Raw genomic sequence first — 22,075 nt, forward strand, 5'->3', positions numbered from 1 at the left:
GCTACAGTAATCAAGACAGTATGGTACTGGCACAAAAACAGAAAGATAGATCAATGGAAAAGGATAGCAAGCCCAGAGATAAACCCACGCACATATGGACACCTTATCTTTGATAAAGGTGGCAGGAATGTACAGTGGAGAAAGGACAGCCTCTTCAATAAGTGGTGCTGGGAAAACTGGACAGATACATGTAAAAGTATGAGATTAGATCACTCCCTAAGAGCATACACAAAAATAAGCTCAAAATGGATTAAAGACCTAAATGTAAGGCCAGAAACTATAAAACTCTTAGAGGAAAACATAGGCAGAACACTCTATGACATAAATCACAGCAAGATCCTTTCTGACCCACCTCCTAGAGTAATGGAAATAAAGACAAAACTAAACAAATGGGACCTAATGAAACTTCAAATCTTTTGCACAGCAAAGGAAACCATAAACAAGACCAAAAGACAACCCTCAGAATGGGAGAAAATATTTGCAAATGAAGCAACTGACAAAGGATTAATCTCCAAAATTTATAAGCAGCTCATGCAGCTCAATAACAAAAAAACAAACAACCCAATCCAAAAATGGGCCGAAGACCTAAATAGACATTTCTCCAAAGAAGATATACAGACTGCCAACAAACACATGAAAGAATGCTCAACATCATTAATCATTAGAGAAATGCAAATCAAAACTACAATGAGATATCATCTCACACCAGTCAGAATGGCCATCATCAAACAATCTAGAAACAATAAATGCTGGAGAGGGTGTGGAGAAAAGGGAACACTCTTGCACTGCTGGTGGGAATGTGAATTGGTTCAGCCACTATGGAGAACAGTATGGAGGTTCCTTAAAAAACTACAAATAGAACTACCATATGACCCAGCAATCCCACTACTGGGCATATACCATGAGAAAACCAAAATGCAAAAAGAGTCATGTACCATAATGTTCATTGCAGCTCTATTTACAATAGCCCAGAGATGGAAACAACCTAAGTGCCCATCATCGGATGAATGGATAAAGAAGATGTGGCACATATATACAATGGAATATTACTCAGCCATAAAAAGAAACGAAACTGAGCTATTTGTAATGAGGTGGATAGACCTAGAGTCTGTCATACAGAGTGAAGTAACTCAGAAAGAAAAAGACAAATACCATATGCTAACACATACATATGGAATTTAAGAAAAAAAAATGTAATGAAGAACCTAGGGGTAAGACAGGAATAAAGACACAGACCTACTGGAGAACGGACTTGAGGATATGGGGAGGGGGAAGGGTGAGCTGTGACAGGGCGAGAGAGAGTCATGGACACATACACACTAACAAACGTGAGGTAGATAGCTAGTGGGAAGCAGCCACATGGCACAGGGATATCGGCTTGGTGCTTTGTGACCGCCTGGAAGGGTGGGATAGGGAGGGTGGGAGGGAGGGAGACGCAAGAGGGAAGAGATATGGGAACATATGTATATGTATAACTGATTCACTTTGTTATAAAGCAGAAACTAACACACCATTGTAAAGCAATTATACCCCAATAAAGATGTTAAAAAAAAAATAAATAATGGATTCATGAACGACTCAATACATGAATTCTCCTTTAAGAAGGATACTTGTGGATATATATATATAAACATCTTTTCATTTCTGTTATTTTTATGAATATGATACAGTATCTAAAAGTTCAGAAAACTAGCAATCCATGAGATGGGACAAGTTCTTGTAAAAATATCTTTCTAGAATTTAAAAATTATACGGATGATGCTAACTCTCACAGCTGCAAGAGCATCTAAAAAGATGAATAAAGGGGTTAGTTAGTCCTGTAGTCAGATGATAGACCTTCTTAAGTAAGCCTATTTAGATACTTCCTTCTACATGCGGAACTTCTAATTAAGTCGTGAACTCCTAAATCCCTGGGGTTTTGCAAACAACATTTATCAATTTGGTTCTTTTCTCAGTGACACATACATGTCATTCAGAACATACTTCTAAGTAAAACGCCCTTGTCTTTTTTTTTTTTTCCATCTAAAAAGTACTCTCTACTACAGGATGATGAAAATTCAAAAACAAGCTACATAATTTTTACATTCCAGGTACAAAATCTCATTACTCAAGTTGGCATGTATATACGGCATTAAACAATCAATGTCTCGGGACTTCCCTGGTGGCACAGTGGCCTGCCAGTGCAGGGGACATGGGTTCGATCCCTGGTCCGGGAAGATCCCACATGCCGCAGAGCAACTAAGCCTGTGCACCACAACTACTGAGGCTGCTCTCTAGAGCCCGCGAGCCACAACTACTGAAGTCCATGCGGCCTAGAGCCCGTGCTCTGCAACAAGAGAAGCCACTGCAATAAGAAGCTCTTGCACCGCAACGAAGAGTAGCCCCCGCTCTCTGCAACTAGAGAAAGCCTGTGCTCAGCAAAAAGACCCAATGCAGTCAAAAATAAATAAATAAATATTTAAAAATCAGTGTCTTAAACATTCAACATTGGCATTCCCTTTTTTAAATCTGCAGGCTCTTCTTTAAATATCAACATCCTTGAAAACACTGACCCATCTTCTAATATATACTGGGATTTCTTTCAGACTTTTGGGTCTATAGATACCTCTTGATTAGTTTTTTAAAAAGAAGATGCCTAAAAAGCCTATCAAAATCCCCTCTACGGGCTTCCTTGGTGGTGCAGTGGTTGGGAGTCCACCTGCCGATGCGGGGGACGTGGGTTCGTGCCCCGGTCCGGGAGGATCTCACGTGCCGCAGAGCGGCTGGGCCAGTGAGCCTTGGCCGCTGGGCCTGCGCGTCCGGAGCCTGTGCTCCGCGGCGGGAGGGGCTACAGCAGTGAGAGGCCCGCATACCGCAAAAAAAAAAAAAAAATCCCCTCTGGGCCTCTGAATCTAGGGTCACTACTTTTGACTTCAAAACTACCGTCCAGGACTTCCCTGGTGGTGAAGTGATTAAGAATCCTCCTGCCAATGCAGGGGACACGGGTTCGAGCCCTGGTCCGGGAAGATCCCATATGCCGCGGCACAACTAAGCCTGCGCGCCACAGCTACTAAGCCCATGGTCTAGGGCCCGTGAGTCACAACTACTGAGCCTGCATGCCACAACTACTGAAGGCCACGTGCCTAGAGCCTGTGCTCCGCAACAAGAGAAGCCACCACAATGAGAAGCCTGCTCACCGCAAGGAAAAGTAGCCCCCGCTCGCTGCAACTAGAGAAAGCCCATGTGCAGCAACGAAGACCCAACGCAGCCAAAAATAAATAAATAAATAAATAAACTACTGTCCAAGTAGCAAATAACCAAGCAACTCAACTATTGGGTTGGCCGAAAAGTTCATTCGGGTTTTTCCATAACATCTTACAGAAAAACCGGAACGAACCTTTTGGTCAACCTAATAGTATCTCTATTAGTTCCACATGAGAGTAATTCTGATTGAGTTCATTTATTTATGTACATTCAGACTCTTACATGGTTTCCTATATAAACCAAGCATTTTTATAGACAATATAATTCTTCCTTCTTTATTTTCAACAACAAATTCATTCAAAACTTGTGTTAGCCAGCTTTTGCTGTAACAAACAATCCCAATATCTCTGTGGGTTATAACAACAAATTTGTATTGATTGCCTAAGTTCTTGAGGGTGAGGGCTTTTCTGGGTTTAGCTGACTTTGGTTGAGCTAGACCTTGGCTCCATGACAGTTATGTTTTCATTCCATAGCCCAGGCTGAAGGAGTAAGCTAGTATCTTGGACATGCTATTCTCATTTTGGAGGGAAACATCAAGATTGGGTACCAAGTCATGCACAATGTATAAGCACATTTTCAAACACATTTAAAACTTCTAAGACAATCTATTTGTCAAAGGAAGTAATATGACCCAGGTCAAAGTCAGTGGAAAGGAAAATAGACTGTGCTCACAGAGAAGCATGGCAAGGGTATGGAAGGAATAAATATTTGTGACATAATGTAATCTACCACAGCCTGCTTGTGAACAAGTTCACAAATGTTCACTTCCTTGCTGTAAAAAAAATGTAATCACCCCATCCTAAAGATACTCCAAGGTCTGATCTAATCAAAACCTCTAGCTTGAAATCCAGGATCTTGAGTTTGTATCATGCCCAAATGTAGCTCTATTGAGCCAAAGTCCTATGACCTAAAAGACATGTTATTTGTACCCACCCATGATAAAATACATACCTACACATCCATAATAAAATAGTGTAACCACAGTAAACACTCTCATTTAGGAAGGGGAAGAAGGTGAGAACCCAGCAGTCACTGATTCACAGAAGTTCTGAAATCCCATGGAGAAATTGTTATATAAAGTCTGCTAACCTGAGTGTAAGGAACTGTGTTTAACCAATCTTCAATTTTGTTTCCTGGAGGTAGCTTCATAGTCTATTGTTCTTCATGACTCTTGACTTCACCTTCTGCGAAGTCCTTCCTTTTCCAATATCCTGTTTGGGAGAAACTTCTGTTTTTGGATGCCAAACAGCTTCCTTATCCTGTCAAAAAAGTGGAGAGCTCAAGGGTAGTTTTACTGTTCAAACAATCACAATTTAATTCAGGCTGGTAGCACTTTTGGCACTACAACTTAAAAAAAAAATTGTTAGTTTCTTTGATATCTTTATTTCCTGTTAGTGCCTCCTGCCAATAGCCAGATCCATAATTAGCAGACATACTTCTAGGCTTAATTACAGATAATTTGCACTCTTTAGGCTTCCATTAGGCCAATCTATGATTTCTTTACCCAGAACCATTTTGTACAAGTGAAATGACTTACTGGGGATCACTTTAAAGGGATCAGAGGTCTTAACAAATGGTGTGGTGACAACAGTCTTGATTTGATCTTTACTCCCAAGCCTGAATCATAATCCTCCTCCTCCTCCTCCTCCTCATCTTATTATTATTAATTAGGCATACTTTTACTTAGTAGGATGAAACTATTAACTTTTCATATTTATGATGACAAAAACTCTTTATAGGCACTTTACAATATTAAGTTTTGAAGACTGCTTTTGCCTTCTCATCTGTATAATAGGCTTCTAAAAGATAATAGATAATATAAGTTGCTCCTCCTATTTATCCACTTAAAAATCTCTTTGATATTATCTTTAAAATTGCCTACATGTTACTATGGTAATTGCGCATTCAGAATTTGCTCAAGTTGCTAAATTTCTGATGTGCTTTAAATTCACTAAAAATAATTAAAATTATTCAGTGTAATAATATGTACACACAACTAGAAAACAACTATCCATGCCCTTGACTTGGTTTTGCATTGAGGCCTTGTTTTAATTTGCAAATAATTTACTGGCTGGAGATGAGAAACAGTAACATCTTTCAACTCTGTCTCTGGACTTCTGCATTCTTCTTTTCTCTTCCATTCCATTGAAAAAAGTCCAATTATTTTCTGAGTTTATTCTTCCTTATAAAGCCTAAAAGGGAATTTGGGGCTACCAACATTCCATCTTGAAAATTCTTTGCAAAGTTTATAGGTATATTTTCTGCCTTTCAAGTTATCTCAGGTAACAGTATTACCAAAATTTTCACCATTGCATGCAATAGGTTGCCATTTTTCCAGCCTCCTCTAATATCAGGGGCTCTCATAACAGGCATAGTGCAAATACTACATATTTTAGTTTATTGTTCTTATACTGATGCCTTGCTTCTAGGTATCAATTTCTTTATTAATCAACTTTTGTTGTGGTGACAAATAATCCCAAATCTTAGCAACTTGTAACAACAAACAGTCATTTATCATTCATGTTACTGGGTTCTGCTGGGCTCTTTTGGGTTCAGCTTGCATCAAGTGTCTTCTCTCTTTGAATCAAGCCTGAGGAGTAGCCACTATATGAAAGATGCTTTTCTGACCGTGGAAGGCAGGAAGAAGAGGAGTGTCAATCATGCAAGTGCGTTTAAAGCTTTGGCCCAAATGTGTTATATGTTATATCTGCTCACATCCCATTGGTTAAAGCAAACCACACAGCCACCAAAGTTAACCAAAGTTAATGGGTGAGGGGAGCAAATGCTGACTGACCATAGGATAGGAAGGAAAAGAATAGCTATAAAAGAACAAAAAATCAAATATACTTTAAAAAATATTTGCTAAATGACAAACTGTGTTCCTTCCAGCTGCTAAAAACATTCTATAAACAAAGTAGTGTCTCTGATCTCAGAAAACTCAGTCTAGTGGAGAATTCAACTAAGTGAAGAGGCAATTGAAATGTAACGCGAAAAGTGTACAGAACTCATGCCATTTAACCCAGAATTAAAGTATTAGGGAAGGCTTCCTGGAGGAAGTAATAACTAAACCAATACCTGGATGGTGAACAGGAGTTAGAGGGTGAAATGAGCTGAGCAGCAGTGGGCAGGGAGAGCGTTCTCAGCAGCTCAGAATGAGCAAGGCCTGAGGTCAAGAGAAATCATAGAGAAACAAAAACATTTCAGTATGGTCTCAGGGCAGAGACCAACCCTGTCAAATACACAAAACAATGGTTGAATATTTCATATTGGGTTTAAAATAAATAAAATAAATATTGGGTTTAAAACTGTGGCGTCGCAAGTCCCATAAACAATACTGCTATACACTGAAACTGAAGAAGAAAAAAAAAAAATCCCTGTGCTTTTCAGAGGTGGAATAACCGAGAGAGTATGGGCATTTATACTTAAACCGAGCCAGGGCAAAATGCAGAAATAATTCGATTTAACTGTCTTGTGGCCTGGCACTTTTCTCCAGCATGCTTTGTGGGAGAAATTCTCAGTGTTGAAATTGAGTGAATGCTGTCAATGTGGTAATTTTATTATCAAGGGCAACCACTGGCAAGAGAAGAATTGCCTTGAGGTTTACAGTTTATGTCTCTGATCAGAAAATACAGTTGCTTTTGTCAATTAACTACATTAGGCAGGTTTTGGAAAAACAGAAATTAAAATGCAGTTTTACTCTATCACTTTTCAAGGGTGTGGCTTTGAGTTTGGTCTAAGCAGCGTGAAGTTCGCTGAAGAGCATCCCTACTTTGTCTCTTAGCACAGTGACTGCCCTGTGGAAGAGTCCAGCAAACTTACAACATGGATAGGCCCACTGTCCTTTTGAAATGGACAACTGGGGAATGTTAACACGCTCATGACAAGCATAAAAAAAATAACATTTTAGGCTCAGTTTGTACTCAATGTGCACGTATTTTAAAAGGAGGAATCTTGTAGGTATCAGTTATAAGCTGCTTTGAAAACAGGATCTGGTAAAATACTGGGTTGGCCAAAAAGTTCGGTAAGATGTTACGAAAAAACCCAAACGTCTTTTTGGTCTTTTTGGCTGACCCAATACCTCTTTGCAAAGCGGTCCAGGAAACAGACATTTTAAATATTCACCTTCGTTTAAGACACTCTTTGCACTTCCCTTAAGCACCCATGTAGTGCTGCTGCCTAACTCTGTAAGGAACAGTCATAAGAAGGAAAGTTATAGTGAAAACAAAAATCCAGAACCATCAAATTTGAGATCAAATGTTGATGCAATATTAATGAACTACATGTGACATTTCTATCACCAAAATCGGGAACACATAATATTGACTACATTTGTATCAACTCCACCTTGATTGTCACATCGTTGTTGAATCTGCACCTCTGATCCTGTCACAGGCAAAAGTACTGAAACAGCAAAGTATGCCTTTGTGGTCTTCCGTTCACCCAGGATCTCACTTCTCTTGCTAAAAAATTACCTCTTTTTCTCTACCCTAGTATCAATAACTACCATTTATTGGTTGCTTAACCAAGCTCTGGACACTGTGCTGGTCAAGTATGTAACAATAGTGGTAACCATGTTTCTCTCGTCTTAGAGACAAGAAAACTGAGACACCCCAAACATTAAACAATTTTCTCAAGCTCATAAAGCTAGCAAAGTGATAGAGGCAAGATTCAAACCAGCTCTTTTTGACTGTAAGAAAATTCATAATTCCAACCACAACACTGCCATGTGCACTTGGATTGGTTTCTTATACACTGTAAGTTGTGGTTAAGAGGAAAGCAAACTGTTTAAACTAAGGTGTCAATGACTACAACCCATCCCCCTTACCCACACCCCTACACCTTTTATCTTTTTTTTTTCCACTGTGAAAAATGAACAATACCATTCAAATGAATCTTTAATTAGACTGATTTAATGCAAGGTGACAAAAGGAAATAAAACATGTTAGCAGGTTGAGGAAGTATTTGGAAATAGGAAAGAGGAACAGGAGCCATTCAGGTGCCCTTTGAGTAGTGCCATGTAGTTGCTAGTGAAATCTCTTTTGGCTGATGTTTTCTTTTGGAGCAGGTCTAATATCACAGGCTCATACATCAAGTCAGCCTTGCTCACCTCCTCTCTTGAAAATATTTAATATAATTTAAAGCTTTAACTAAAGAAGAAAAGATTGAAGAAAATCAGTGAGGTGTATTAATAATAGACATTTGGGCTTCCCTGGTGGCGCAGTGGTTGAGAATCTGCCTGCCAATGCAGGGGACACGGGTTCGAGCCCTGGTCTGGGAGGATCCCACATGCCGCGGAGCAACTGGGCCCGTGAGCCACAACTACTGAGTCTGCGCGTCTGAAGCCTGTGCTCCGCAACAAGAGAGGCCGTGACAGTGAGAGGCCTGCAGACCACGATGAAGAGTGGCCCCCGCTTGCCACAACTAGAGATAGCCCTCGCACAGAAACGAAGACCCAACACAGCCAAAAAATAAATTAATTAATTGATAAACGCCTACTCCCAACATCTTCAAAAATAATAATAATAATAATGATAGACATTTGAAGGCAGATTTTTATTTCTCTTTTTGAGTGCACAGGATACTGGTAATAGAAGCTAGTAAATTGATACAATTTACATGAATTTTAAGTCTCCAGTACAAATGCAAGTCTTCTGCTTGTCCTCATTCACGATTTATTTACCAACTTCTATTTATCCTTTGGTTTTTAGCTACAGCTTATGTGAATTCTTTTTTTTTTTTTTTGGCAGTGTTGTGCAGCATGAGGGATCTTAGTTCCCCCACCAGGGATCAAACCCGCACCCCCTGCAGTGGAAGCATGGAGTCTAACCACTGGACCACCAGGGAAGTCCCTTATGTGAATTCTTTTTCCATATCTTCCCCATTTTCATTTACTTACAGGGTTAATATCTCTTTCTTTTGTGTTCCCTAAGCACTTATTATCTTTCTCCATATGACAGCTCCTACACAACACATTGCAATTTTATACATGTTAAGCTTTTTTTACTTAAAAAAATTTAGAGTCTACATTGACTTATAGATTTTTAATGAGAACATCTAACAGTGTTAGATGGAAATCACTGATTGATTACTGGTTAAATAAACATATAATTTCTGTAACTCTATTTCATATTTGAAAAATGCCAGTCACAGGGTTGATGTAACCTAAAATGTGTTTCTGCAAAAGTTTAAATTTTATCTATATGAAACTGATTTTTCTAAATCATTACTCTTCCTCTTTTATTTGCTCACTCATTCCTGCTTTCTCTTGCACTCATGCTCTCTTCTGCTTTTGCCTTTTTGCTCTTTCTTTCTCTACCTGCCTTTCATCACTGTCTCTGATTAGCTTCATTCTGCAACAGACTCCTCATTGTGTCAGGGAAGACAGCCACTGGTGACAGGTTCAAAACCTCCAAGCTTAGCAACCTTAACAGAAAGACAACATGTTTCTTCTAGTGTTTAAAAATGTTATCATCCTGCCTTGGATTACTCTATCTTACGTTTTGCTGGTAATATTCTAATTTGAGGGTAAGTCAGGAGGATATACCTCAAATATCTGGAACCTGACCTATTACCTTCTTTGGTGTATTAGCCAAATACACCAAATGTATTGTGATAATGGTGTGTAACAAACATACCCCAAAATCGCAGCTCCAGTCTCAGGAGATTCTCCCTGGTTGTTCCAAAATTTCTTCCAGGAGCTCTCAGGCTACATGATTCCCCATTAATGTACTGCATTTGTCCTATTCCCTCAACCTTTTTTTTTTTTTTTCTGTACGCGGGCCTCTCACCGTTGTGGCCTCTCCCGTTGCGGAGCACAGGCTCCGGACGCGCAGGCTCAGCAAGAATGGCTCACGGGCCCAGCCGCTCCGCGGCATGTGGGATCTTCCCAGACCGGGACACGAACCCGTGTCTCCTGCATCGGCAGGCGGACTCTCAACCACTGCGCCACCAGGGAAGCCCCTCCCTCAACCTTTGATTTAAAGTCTTAGGCTTTTTTCTAAGCACTAACTTATTAATTAGATCATGTTACCATCTCTGAACCAGTCACAGACCCACATAATGCTAATTAGTTTAGGCCTGAGCCACATGTGCTGCTCATGGAGATACTTCTCTGAAGCACATGAGTTGCTTATAGGGGTGATGGTGGCTACCTAAAGCACAATTGGGGTGCTAGAACCAAAATAAGGTGATAAAAGTCTGCCTGAATCAGCAAATGTTCAACACAGAATATCATGCTTACATTTTAGATTTCTTATTTAAGTTCAAGTTTGTGGTTTAGTCTACTTTGATCTTAGGAAGAAGGATCAGGCAACAGCCATGATCTGAACTCTCTATTAGTAGATATACCTCAAAGACTGAACTGAGAAAATTTCCAGAATAAAGAAGGAAAGATGAAGAAGAGATACTTTGTAAAAGGAAGAAGGAAGGAAAAAGGAAGAAGATAGTCTTCTTCTTCCACCTGGTCTGCTGATAAACAGCAGCTACTTAAGTTTAAACTTTTTCCTTTCCTGGAAAGAGTAAGACATTCTGAATTAGAAACATCTGCTGGTACATCAGTCTCTGTTCCAGTTCTAGGGGAGAAAAACAGTAAAATGTTGGTCATGATAGTGGAGGAAGAGTTACCCAGAAAATCTTTTCTTGATTAAAAAAAAATTTAATATATGTAAGAAGTGGAGAAGGAAAAATGTTAAATACAAGAATTCTGAAAAAAAAATCCCATACATCTAAAATTTCTGATGCATGATATATACTTTAGGATGGTTAAGAAACAATTTTATCAACGATGAGGACAAGATTATTGCTAGTTCTGGGTCATACCTATACAGTGTCTTGAACTTAATGATTATTCAAAGGACTGCTATGATATATCAATGAAGGATTTCCCATATAGAATTCATTGCGCTTATAAAAGTCCTACCTCAACCTTTTAAAATATTTGTCTGTGAGGTGGTTTTGAACTGCTCTGAAGATTTAGGGTGTTCTTCATAACTCTACTTGAAGCCATTCCTCTGGGGATAGCCCACAACTGTCTGCTTGCTTATGTTCTAGAGATGAAATGAAATAATATATGAGATGCGATTGAAATAGTCCTGGATACCTGGAAAGTGCTCAATAAACTGCAGGACAAGTTATCTTTCTTATTACTGCTGTTATTTTTGCTCATATTATTTGAATCATTTTTCTGTAAGAGCAAATTCTGTGTGCAAGTTGCTGCTCTAAGGATTTGATGGCAGGAAAGTCCACCCCCACCTCTGCTGATCTCAAAGGATGAATGAAGGAGGCAGCTGGTTTCTAACATCTCTGCTTTGACAGCTCTCAGAGCCACCAGAGCCTCACATGCAGTTGGAGCTATTGGTAGCTGCTGGAGTAAGAGTGCTTGAACATCTTCAGAATGCCAATATTTTTTCAGGGAATAGTATCCATGTGTCTCAAAGTGAAAATTAAATCCAAACTTCCTTCATCATCAAACACTTGCTATTCCTCTTTGAAAACTTGGTGAATCTGGTGCTCATGAAAACATGGGTTAGTGAAGATCAGTGTGAAAGGCCAAGTAACACATGTTTTATTCCTCCTCTTTAGCTCTTCATTTTCATGGTCCTAATAATTTCCCAACAGAAGAAAAGCAAGCAATGAAACAAAATAGAGAAATGATCTTAACAAAGTAAAGAGTCATCCCATAGTTAATGACAGAAAAAAAAGCTGGTTTGATGCAGTACATTTTGTACTGATAAATACTGATCATTAAATGGTAATTTAGAGGTTTGCAATTACTACATTTTTACACTATGACTTATTTGAATAAAAGTTATATGATATTTTTAACTGCATTATTTATGAAGAGCAAGGCTATGCCATAAAATAATTAGTATTATTTATTTTGAGGTTCTTAGTTTAAGATACCTATAGATAAATTTTTGAAGATAATTTTCAATGCATAAAATGGAAGAAGTAGTAATGAATATTTTAATACTTATGTATATTTACAGAAATGCAAATTAAAACAGGATTTAATTTTTTGTGCTTCAGGTTAGAGCAGGGTAGAATAGCAGAGAATGTGGAGATAAGTATCAATATTTTTGAAGGGAGAGCCATCAGGATTTGTAGATGGATTGGATGTGGCAAGTAAAAGAAAAAAGGAGTCAAGGATAACTCTTGATGTTTTTAGTTTGAGCACCTAGAAGAATGAATTTACCATGGACTGAAATGGGGAAAACCATGGAAGGAACAGGTACAGGGCAGAAGTGTGGAGAAGAGTTTGCTTGGGTACATGATAAGTTTGAAGTTTCATTCCACTATCTTAAGCAGCTTGAGTCTTTTCCCACAGACTTATTTTGATTAAGTCCTTCAGCTTCCAGAGTATAATACTCCTCAACTCAAACAAACACAAGGGTGAGATTTTGCTCTTAATAATTCGGCTTTTCATAAGTTCCAATAGTGCACAAAATTTTTTTGAGATTACTACTTTGAAAAATAAAAAGTATCAACAAAAAAAAATAAAAAGTATCAACAACAAAAATAATAAGTATCAACATACTGTTCAGTAACTACCAATTATTGTTATCATTATGTGTTGAGCATTAACTGCTTTACAAATGTTATCTAATCCTTACAAACACTATTATTTCCTCCTATTTTCTAGATGAGAAAAACTGAGAATTTAAAAGGGCCTGGGGACACACAGCTAGTACTCAGAACAGGTAGTGAGATCAGTTTGATGCTAAAGGCCACGCTTAAAGGAATTATATTTTATGCATTTGTTTCTCTTTGAAAAATGGTAATATTGATTTTCATGCACATATTCATAAACATTTCTAATTTTTTTATCTCTTACCTTTTATTAGCATATTTTAATTCAGTTTCATACTAAATAGAAGAAATATTCAAATTAATTAATCATAAATATTTAATATGATTTATTATGACTGGTTCAAATATTCATGTGGCATCAGGGCAACCATAATGAATTGTTATCAGAATGGACAGTCATGCAAATAAATGCTTAAAATATTAAGTAAGCTGAAAAAAGTGTCAATCATATTATCTTAGCTAACTTCATTTTTGAAAAGCAGGTATTAGATCAGTAACATTTTTTAAAAACTTGAAAGTGTGGGACTTTCAAAAGATGGGTTTTGAAACCCATCTAGAGCCCGTGGCTCACGGGCTCTAGAGTGCAGGCTTGGTAGTTGTGGCGCACGGGCTTAGTCGCTCCACAGCATGTGGGATCTTCCCGGACCAGGGATCAAACCCATGTCCCGTGCATTAGGCAAGCGGATTCCCAACCACTGCGCCACCAGGGAAGTCCAATATTTATTTAACCCATCTTCCAAAAGATGGGTTTAATCAATTACAGACTTTTGTCAGTTTTGTTTAGGATTCATAAAGCATAATTTACATTAAGATTATAAAATATAGTTTTCAAGATGGTAAAGCAAGTGAACATGTACTGATTCTAAATATTAAAATAAAAAAGTGGGCACATTAACTCAGCAGGAAACTTCTTAGTGATGAAGAACAATGCCTGAATGAAGGAAAGGAAATTAGCCAATTACCAATTAGCCTTGAGGAAAATACAATCACGTGATTTTCCACAGAAAATATCAGGCTCCTCTGGGCTGTCCTGCATGCAAAACAAGACCAGAAGAGGAATCTTGTGGTGCCAAGAGCAAATCTGGATTAATCATTAGTGGCTGGTCCCTTGACAAGTGTGGCTTCCTGCTTGGGATGTCGTACTCCTGTGTTGAGTTTTGACTACCACCAGCAGGGCCAGAGACCATCATCACCACATCATCAGATCCTATGGAAGATCCCATGATGTCCCACTTCTCTAGCATCTTCTTCAGAGAAAATTACATGAAAAGGAGCATCACAAGCAGCACTGGAGGTGAAATGAAGTAACAAAAGGGCAGATTGATACTTGTGGAGAAGGAAAGTTTAACTGCCTTGCCCTGGTGATTGCGGGGGTTATAAACTGATTCTGCAAATAGAATATTTGGAAAGTCTTCATATTTTAAAACTACAAGCAACAGTCAAGTTGCTTTTTTTCCTATTTCCCCAGAGTTTCTCTGATAGGCAGTATCTAATCAACAGAAATATGGAAAGCGACCCCAAAGAGAGAATACAGAGGAGCTAGAATAATAACCAATACTCAAGGTGGCCAGGTGAATGAGTGGAGGCTGACAGGCTTGATCTGTGTTTTCATCTTTGACTCATACACTGCCTTTATGCCTATGTGGCAGAATTGGTATGACAGGCAGGCAAGCTGGCTCTTTGAGTGTTTCCATCGTTCTTGTCACCTGCTTCATGAATAAAGCCTTTAATCAAAATAAACTATTGCATTCAGCTCTTGGTAGTTTTTTGCCTGCCCTTCCCATTCTGACTGAATAAGCCCAGCCAGAGAAACTCCAAGGTGAGCCAAGAAAGGATGCCGGCCTCTCTCCCTCTCATACACTTTCAACTTGTCAGGATGGGATGAAATTATCTTGTTATACTTTTTGAAAGATTGTTGAAAAGTGAAAAAATAAGATTATATTTTCACTCATTCCTATGCATCCATAATCAGAAAATTAGAAAAGTCTCAAAGCACCGAGCTGATTTCCTTGTGCTATGCAGCTGTTTCCCACTAGCTATCTGTTTTACATTTGGTAGTGTATATATGTCAGTGCTACCCTCTCAGCTCGGTGCTTTGTGACCACCTAGAGGGGTGGGATAGGGAGGGCGGGAGGGAGACGCAAGAGGGAGGGGTTATGGGGATATATGTATACATATAGCTGATTCACTTTGTTATACGGTAGAAACTAACACAACATTGTAAAGCAATTATACTCCAATAAAGTCGTTAAAAAAAAAAAGAAAATTAGAAAAGTCTCTAAGTTAGATCATTCATTTTCTGGCTCCAATCAGCTTGAATCAGGAAACCTCCTTTACCTCTTAGGTTTGTGTGCCCGATTCACACAAGACCTGATATGATTATTTCATGACTTTTTCGGATGCTGAGTCAATCTTGATATCAGGCTTTCCCCTCCTCCCCAAATTAGTAACATTTGAATTCAAACATAGTCTTTTTTTAAAAATTGAAGTTTAGTTGATTTACAATGTTTCAGGTGTACAGCAAAGTGATTCAGTTATATATATATATATATGTAAATATATATTCTTTTTCATATTCTTTTCCGTTATAGGTTATTACAAGATACTGAATATAGTTCCCTGTGCTATACAGTAAGTCCTTGTTGTTTATCTATCTTATAAATAGTAGTGTGCATCTGTTAATTCATATTCTTTCCTTTCTATAGTCAATGGACCAGCTTCCTTCCTCCCTCCATTTCTTATTAATATTAGTTACTAATTATTAATATTAGTTCTGGTCAGCTATTACTTGTCATTCTGATACTTTTCTTTGCTACCAGCTGTTTTTAAACTTGACTTTTTCTTTATTTTTGAAAACTAAATGCCTCTGAAGAAGCACACTTTCCTTTTTTTTTCTTTTTTGTTGTTGTTTTGTTGTGTTTTGTTTTTTTGGCTGTGCTGCACAGTTTGTGATTTTAGTTCTGGGACCTTAGTTCCCTGAACAGGGATTGAACCCAGGCCACAGCAGTGAACGTGCTGAGTCCTAATCCCTGGATTGACAAGGAATTCTCAACTCTTTCCTTAATGGTGAATTTAGTCTAGAAACTTAACATATATTGAGATTCTGGCAATATTAGAATTTTTAAAGAACAGTAGGCCTTATTTAAAACCAGTTTTAAGGTGAAATAGTGAGAAAAAAGAAGATCAGATCACCTCTCTTTGAAAAAAATGCTTTAGAAGTTCTTGATCACCTAGTAGGTTAATAAGGTCCTTTTTGTAAATTAACATTCTTTTCTTTTGGTGTCTCATTGAATGTTAATGTGATATACCTTCACTTTATTCATCAAAACAATAACAACAGGGCTTCCCTGGTGGCGCAGTGGTTGAGGGTCCACCTGCCGATGCAGGGGACACGGGTTCGTGCCCTGGTCCGGGAGGATCCCACATGCCGCGGAGCGGCTGGGCCCGTGAGCCATGGCCGCTGAGCCTGCGCGTCCGGAGCCTGTGCTCCACAACGGGAGAGGCCACAACAGTGAGAGGCCCGCATACAGGAAAAACAACAACAACAACAACCTTGCTCATTTAATGCATAGAGTGATGATTTCCCTTTGGATGTCTTAGACTCTGGTTTATTTCCTCATTTCCAGTCTGTATAATTTTCTACATAAATGAATGACTATATTTTTCTATTCTCAATTTAAAAACAGGTTATGAGAAAAAAGTTATGCCAATGCAACTAATCTTCGGATAGCTGGTGCCAGGAAAGCAACATTCATAAAATTGTCCTCACTGGCTTTCCTTTTGGAATTGCAGTGCCAGGTAAAATGATTTCCTGCCAGGCTGGACTGAGACTTGAGCTTTGTAGAAAAGATTTATTGGCATCAACTTTGCATAAAGCCATAATCATCCCCGAAAGGACATTTGTCACTATAAACCCTTATTTTCAGGTGCCTGGCACTTTCATAAAATACTTTTCAAGTGGAAAAGTCATTTGAGTTTTCATATCCTTTATTCCAGTATTTCTTGATCATTTAAATGTCTATCGTTAAAAAAAAAAAAAAAAAGTCTATCGTTCCTTGAATTTTCTGGACACACTAGGGCAGTGTTTCTGGGATCTATCCCTAGGTTTCCATGAGGCAGGGAGGGGCGGGAACCATAAATGTGCATTTTAAACAAGTGCCTGAGGAGATTCTGCTGCAAGTAGACTTTGAGAAACATTCTTCAGAAAACAGTATAGAGTCCTGTGTATAAATTCTGGCTCCACACTTTTGATTTGTGTAACTTTAACTAACATACATGGCCTCTGTCTCATTTGTTTCCTTATGTATATTCCTTACATATGCTTTAATTGGGCAAGTATATTTTCTGTTCATAAACTGTGAAGATTAAAGAAAATAAAGTAAGGAAGCACCTTATAGGAAGTACATATAGGGAACAGATGATGCATTTTAGTTTTATTCTTTTTTTCTACCATTCATGACGACAAACACACAAACAAAATTACATATGTATGTGCATACATGCACACTTGACAGCCAATCTGGGGTGGAGCTGCTCTAGGACAAGTAAATTGATCTCTTGATCAGAATGGCAAACTTAAAATTCACTTGTAGGTAGCAGCAATTAAGACAAGGCCACAGTCCTGCAAACAGTCAAGGTTAGAGGACATAAACAAGAGGCAAAGTTTATATCAAGATGGACAATCAAAGACTCCCTGACTTGGGACACAAGTTCAAGGAAAACTAAGAAGCTGAAAACATTCCTCAAGTACCAGGGACAGGCCTTCGTATCTGAACAAAGAGTTTAAAGTGCTTAATACACTTAAAGTAGCCTGAAATCATCAACTATTTACTTTACCATATTCCTTAACTTGCCAAGAAACTGCACAAATTCATCAGTCCATCATTTACTCTTATCTGTGTCACAAATCAGAGGAGTTCAAAAGTCAACCTAAAAGCACTTGTGCATTTCAATTGATTCCAAATGTAGGGTCATTATAGCATTTGCTTCCTTATAAAATAATTTATAGCGAATACACTTTATAAGTGGATCTGTGAACTCTGAGGTCACTTATTTAAAATGTTTAAGTTCTGAATTTTGTGATTGTTGCATTCTGCTTCCTCTTTATTTTTATTTTTTTTTAACATCTTTATTTGAGTATAATTGTCTGCTTCCTCTTTAAAATTCAGAGAAAAATCTCCATTTGGTCAGTTGTGGAGAAAATGCAGTAAATTATGAAATTATACAAAAGAGGGAAACCACCAAGCAGTTGTATATTTTATCATGTTGCGGTTATTTCCAGAATTATCCATTTTGGTGTTAGTCCAAGACATACTGGCTAAATTTTTCATTTTTAAATGAGATATAAAAAAGAAGTGTTTTGCCTTCATTACTGTTTTATAAATACCCAAAGAATATTTTGTGAAGTGTTACAAGTAAAAATTAAAATCTCGTAAATTTGTGCTATTAATATCCAAATCTTATTTAATCTAATGGATTTATTACTGAGACAGATCCAAATACATTTATTAATTAAAAATAGATATTTTACACTGACATAAATATCTAGGTCCTTAAAAAATAGATTTGTTTAAATGTTTTAATACTGGGCTAACATTTATTCTGATTGTTAAAATGGATTATAGATTATTAGAAAAATATTTAAAATTTTAGAGATGAAAATCTTATGGAAGATTTAAAATGCTTATTGATTATAGAAACATAAAACATGAGCTTGTAGCTTTAAACAATCAATAATCAGTTAAACAATCTATATTTATTGATTGACTACCTTGGATACACTGGGAAAATACAAAAGGACTCTTGCACGGAGTCCTGGGGCTGCCACATTGCTCAGTTCCAGGGGGACATTCAGATTTGCTTTATGAGGATGGTACCCTGGAATTAAGAGGGCACATCCATCCTGCAGGGCTGGGTGTAGCAGCAGTTCATGGTTCCTGTCCTCAACTAGTTTACAATCTATCTGAGTAAGGGGAGGAAGCAGGCAGGGTTGAAGACAATATTGAGATGCATGAAACAATAGTAGCAAGAAAGTATGTATAACAATATGATGAGAAAGAAGGGAGAAAAAAAATTAAGATGGCAGATGCCAAAGACATGGGATGCAGTTTGTTTCTTTTCCCCTCATTAGGTAATAATGGACAGATTCCAAAATAACTTGGGTAGCCGAGCATAGAGCAAGAGGCCATGCTCTGTATAACTGAGTTGCCTGCGGGCATTGAGAAGCGTGGAGGTTAGTGACTCTAGTAATTGAGGCCCTGGTAAAAATAAAAAATGAGCCAAGAAGAGACTATGACTTTTAGTCATTCGATGAGATTGGGTTTTAGCCATCAGGAAAATTTCAGTTTCAATGTGAAATTACTGACTTGAAATTACATTTTATTTGTTTTTAAATCACATTGCTAATTCCTAATTCCATGGTGAAAACATCTATCTTATATTTAAATTTTCCCAAGAATCCTGGGTGTGGGTGGGGGTACGGGTTCTGTTTGGGGGAAAGAATTGTGTGTGTAGCATTATGAATAAAGAATGGGTTCACTAAGACCAATTCCATGAAGAACATTCCTTGGAAACTTACGAAAGTAAGCTGTTACATATAAAGTTGAGCATACAGTTGATGATTGGTACAGACAGTTGAGGGCTGTAGGTGTTTTACTCATGCTTCAGACCTCAGCTTAGGAATCACTTCCTCCAGGAAACTCGTCCTGATCTCTAAGGTTAGGTTACATGCCCCAGGTTTCACAGAATCCTGTGCTCAATTCTATCAATGCACTCATTACTCTCAATTGCAATTGACTGTTTACTATTATTCTGTCTCTGATAACAAAACAACAACAACAAGCATTCATTAAACATTTTGCTGAATAAAGCACTGCTCTTAAAGCTTTAAATAATTATCTTCTGCAGTAACAACAACCACATAGGTATTATTATTACCCCGTTTTAAAAATGAGGAAATAGAGGTGTAAGGAGGTTAAGATATTGCTAAGGTCAAAGAGCTACTACATTTCATAGTAAGAATTCAAATCCAGACAGTCTGACTACAAAAGCAAGCACAATGTCTTTTATACCTGATGCTGGCACAATGTTGGGCACTTAGCATCCAAATAGTCATTGAATGAATAATTGAACGATGTCAGAGAAGAGGGAGACAGATGAAGACTGGAGCTATAGTGGAAAACTTGCTAGGGAGAGGGTGGGAATTGAGCTGGGATTTGAAGAATGGACAAGATTTGGATAAATTTACTGGAAAGCAAAAAGCATTAGGCCTGGAGGACTTGGACCAAGTTAACAAGAATGGGTACATGGTGTGTCTGGGGTACAATGAGGAGACTGTCTTAATTATAAAGGAAGAAGCAAGTTAGTGGGCATGGAGACAGGGCACACGGCTTGAAGTCAAATTATAGAAAGGCTTAGAATCCATGCAAATAATTGGGTAGGGAACAGAAAGCCACTGAAAGGTTGTGTGTATGAGAGTGACACAATAAGAACAGTTTTAAAGTGAAAGCATTATGCAAAAAATGCAGCCCTCTAGGTACGTTTTAAAGAATGCCTATCTTACTAATAAACTAATTTCAAGGAAGGTAGCCTTCATTTTATTATTTTTATTCAGTCATCTAATGTTTATTGAGTACCTGTTCTTTGTTATTTATACACTGTAAAGGATGCAATAATTTGCAAAGATGGTTTAATGTAATTTCTTTTAGATGTATTAAAATTCAATTTTGAAGTTTCATTTTCTTTCAAAATATTAGACTTTCATCTCACATAACCATAACATATCTTAATGCATTCAACTGTCTCTAATATGTCTTGTATTAATCTCCTAGCTGGCATTAAAAATAATCACCACATTTAAGATGAGTAGGTCAGTCCAAAAATTAGTTGTTTAGCTTAACAATTTCTTAATAAGTTGTAGCTTTTGCTTATTATTGCCAAATAACTATAATGTTCTGCCCATAACTCTTTCTTATTTGATGTATGTCTCTATAACGTGGAAAAGGCAAGCTCATCAAATTTATAGATGACACAAAGCTGAAAAGAAAACAATCTATCTGATGTCACAATCTAGAAAGGTTGGGGCAAGGGTCATATCTAACACGATGGAAGCAATGGGGATGGATAATGTTTCTAGGTCCTATGAAAATTACTGCACCAGCAAAAGACTAAGAAGATAATGTTTAGCAGCAATATGTGGGTTAAATATCCCAGGATATCCACCCTAGCAAGTTTACAGTTCATGGTGACTAACTTGAAACTTAACAAAGAATACTATTATATCTAACTTGTGCTGCCCTACAAGGGTACAGTTCCATTCTACATTGATAATGGCTTTTAAGAAGACACATACATCACATATTGAAAAAAAATCTACCTCCCTCTCAACTTGGAAAGCACTGTTAGTTAAAAACAAAAGAGCCCAACTGATTTCTCAGCTTTTCAAAATATCAAATCCATCACTTTAATTGTTCAAAAACATACCTATCACAATGGTGGTGTTGCCTTATAGAATCCAAAGAACTGTATGAGCCCAGTGCCGTGTACTATCAGATTCCTTCTGCAAATGGTTCTATGAACTCTGATAGAGCAGCCTTATACACAGACAAAGTCTTCTAACAAGGTACAAATTCACCAAAATCATACATAATCCTTCTCTCAATATGTTCTGGGCTTATGTATCATTACCCTCTCCTTGGCCAGACCAAAGAAAGATAAGAAAGAAAGGGCTGCTAAGTCTTATTTCCAAAAACATTCAATCAGTTACCAAAATAAAATAATTTGTTTTCAGTCCACATTCTCTATTTACTTTCTGGAGGTTCTTAAATTGTTAGCCCCGATTCCTCTTCTAAGTTGTCTTATGATTGCTAGGCCCAATTTTAGTCCCAATTCTCCAAAAGAGTCCTCAAAAGATATCTAGTGTGCAAACCTTCCAATATTAAACAACAACACACACATACTTACACACATTCACTCACGCAGGTATAGAGTTTTTTTGTGTTTTTCTGGATCTCTAGATATTAATTTAAAACTCACATACACCAAGGCTCCTAGTTCAACAAAATATGTATCAAGAAATGTATCTAAAAAACCTGAATTTAACTATCCTTTCATTTGTTAATTCACCCATTTATTCATCCAACAAAAGTTTATCTGAGTCTAATGGAGTAGTTACGAGCCCAAGCTGTAGAGCCAGACTCCCTTGGTGTGAGTCCTGGGTATTCCAGTTACAGGTTGCAGGACCTTG

At 37.7% G+C, this 22,075-nt stretch overlaps 1 long non-coding RNA gene across 1 annotated transcript in view; it reads right to left on the reverse strand.

Moving 5' to 3' along the window:
- Positions 1-4,167: 4,167 nt before the first annotated feature.
- The window catches only part of LOC116742523, a 104,998-nt gene continuing 87,090 nt past the window's right edge, over positions 4,168-22,075 (reverse strand). The window contains exon 4 of the long non-coding RNA XR_004346484.1: positions 4,168-4,502. This is a non-coding gene — a long non-coding RNA (uncharacterized LOC116742523). The remainder of the gene's footprint in view (positions 4,503-22,075) is intronic.

This window comes from Phocoena sinus, chromosome 17, assembly GCF_008692025.1.
Source record: "Phocoena sinus isolate mPhoSin1 chromosome 17, mPhoSin1.pri, whole genome shotgun sequence".
NCBI classification, from domain to species: Eukaryota; Metazoa; Chordata; class Mammalia; order Artiodactyla; family Phocoenidae; genus Phocoena; species Phocoena sinus.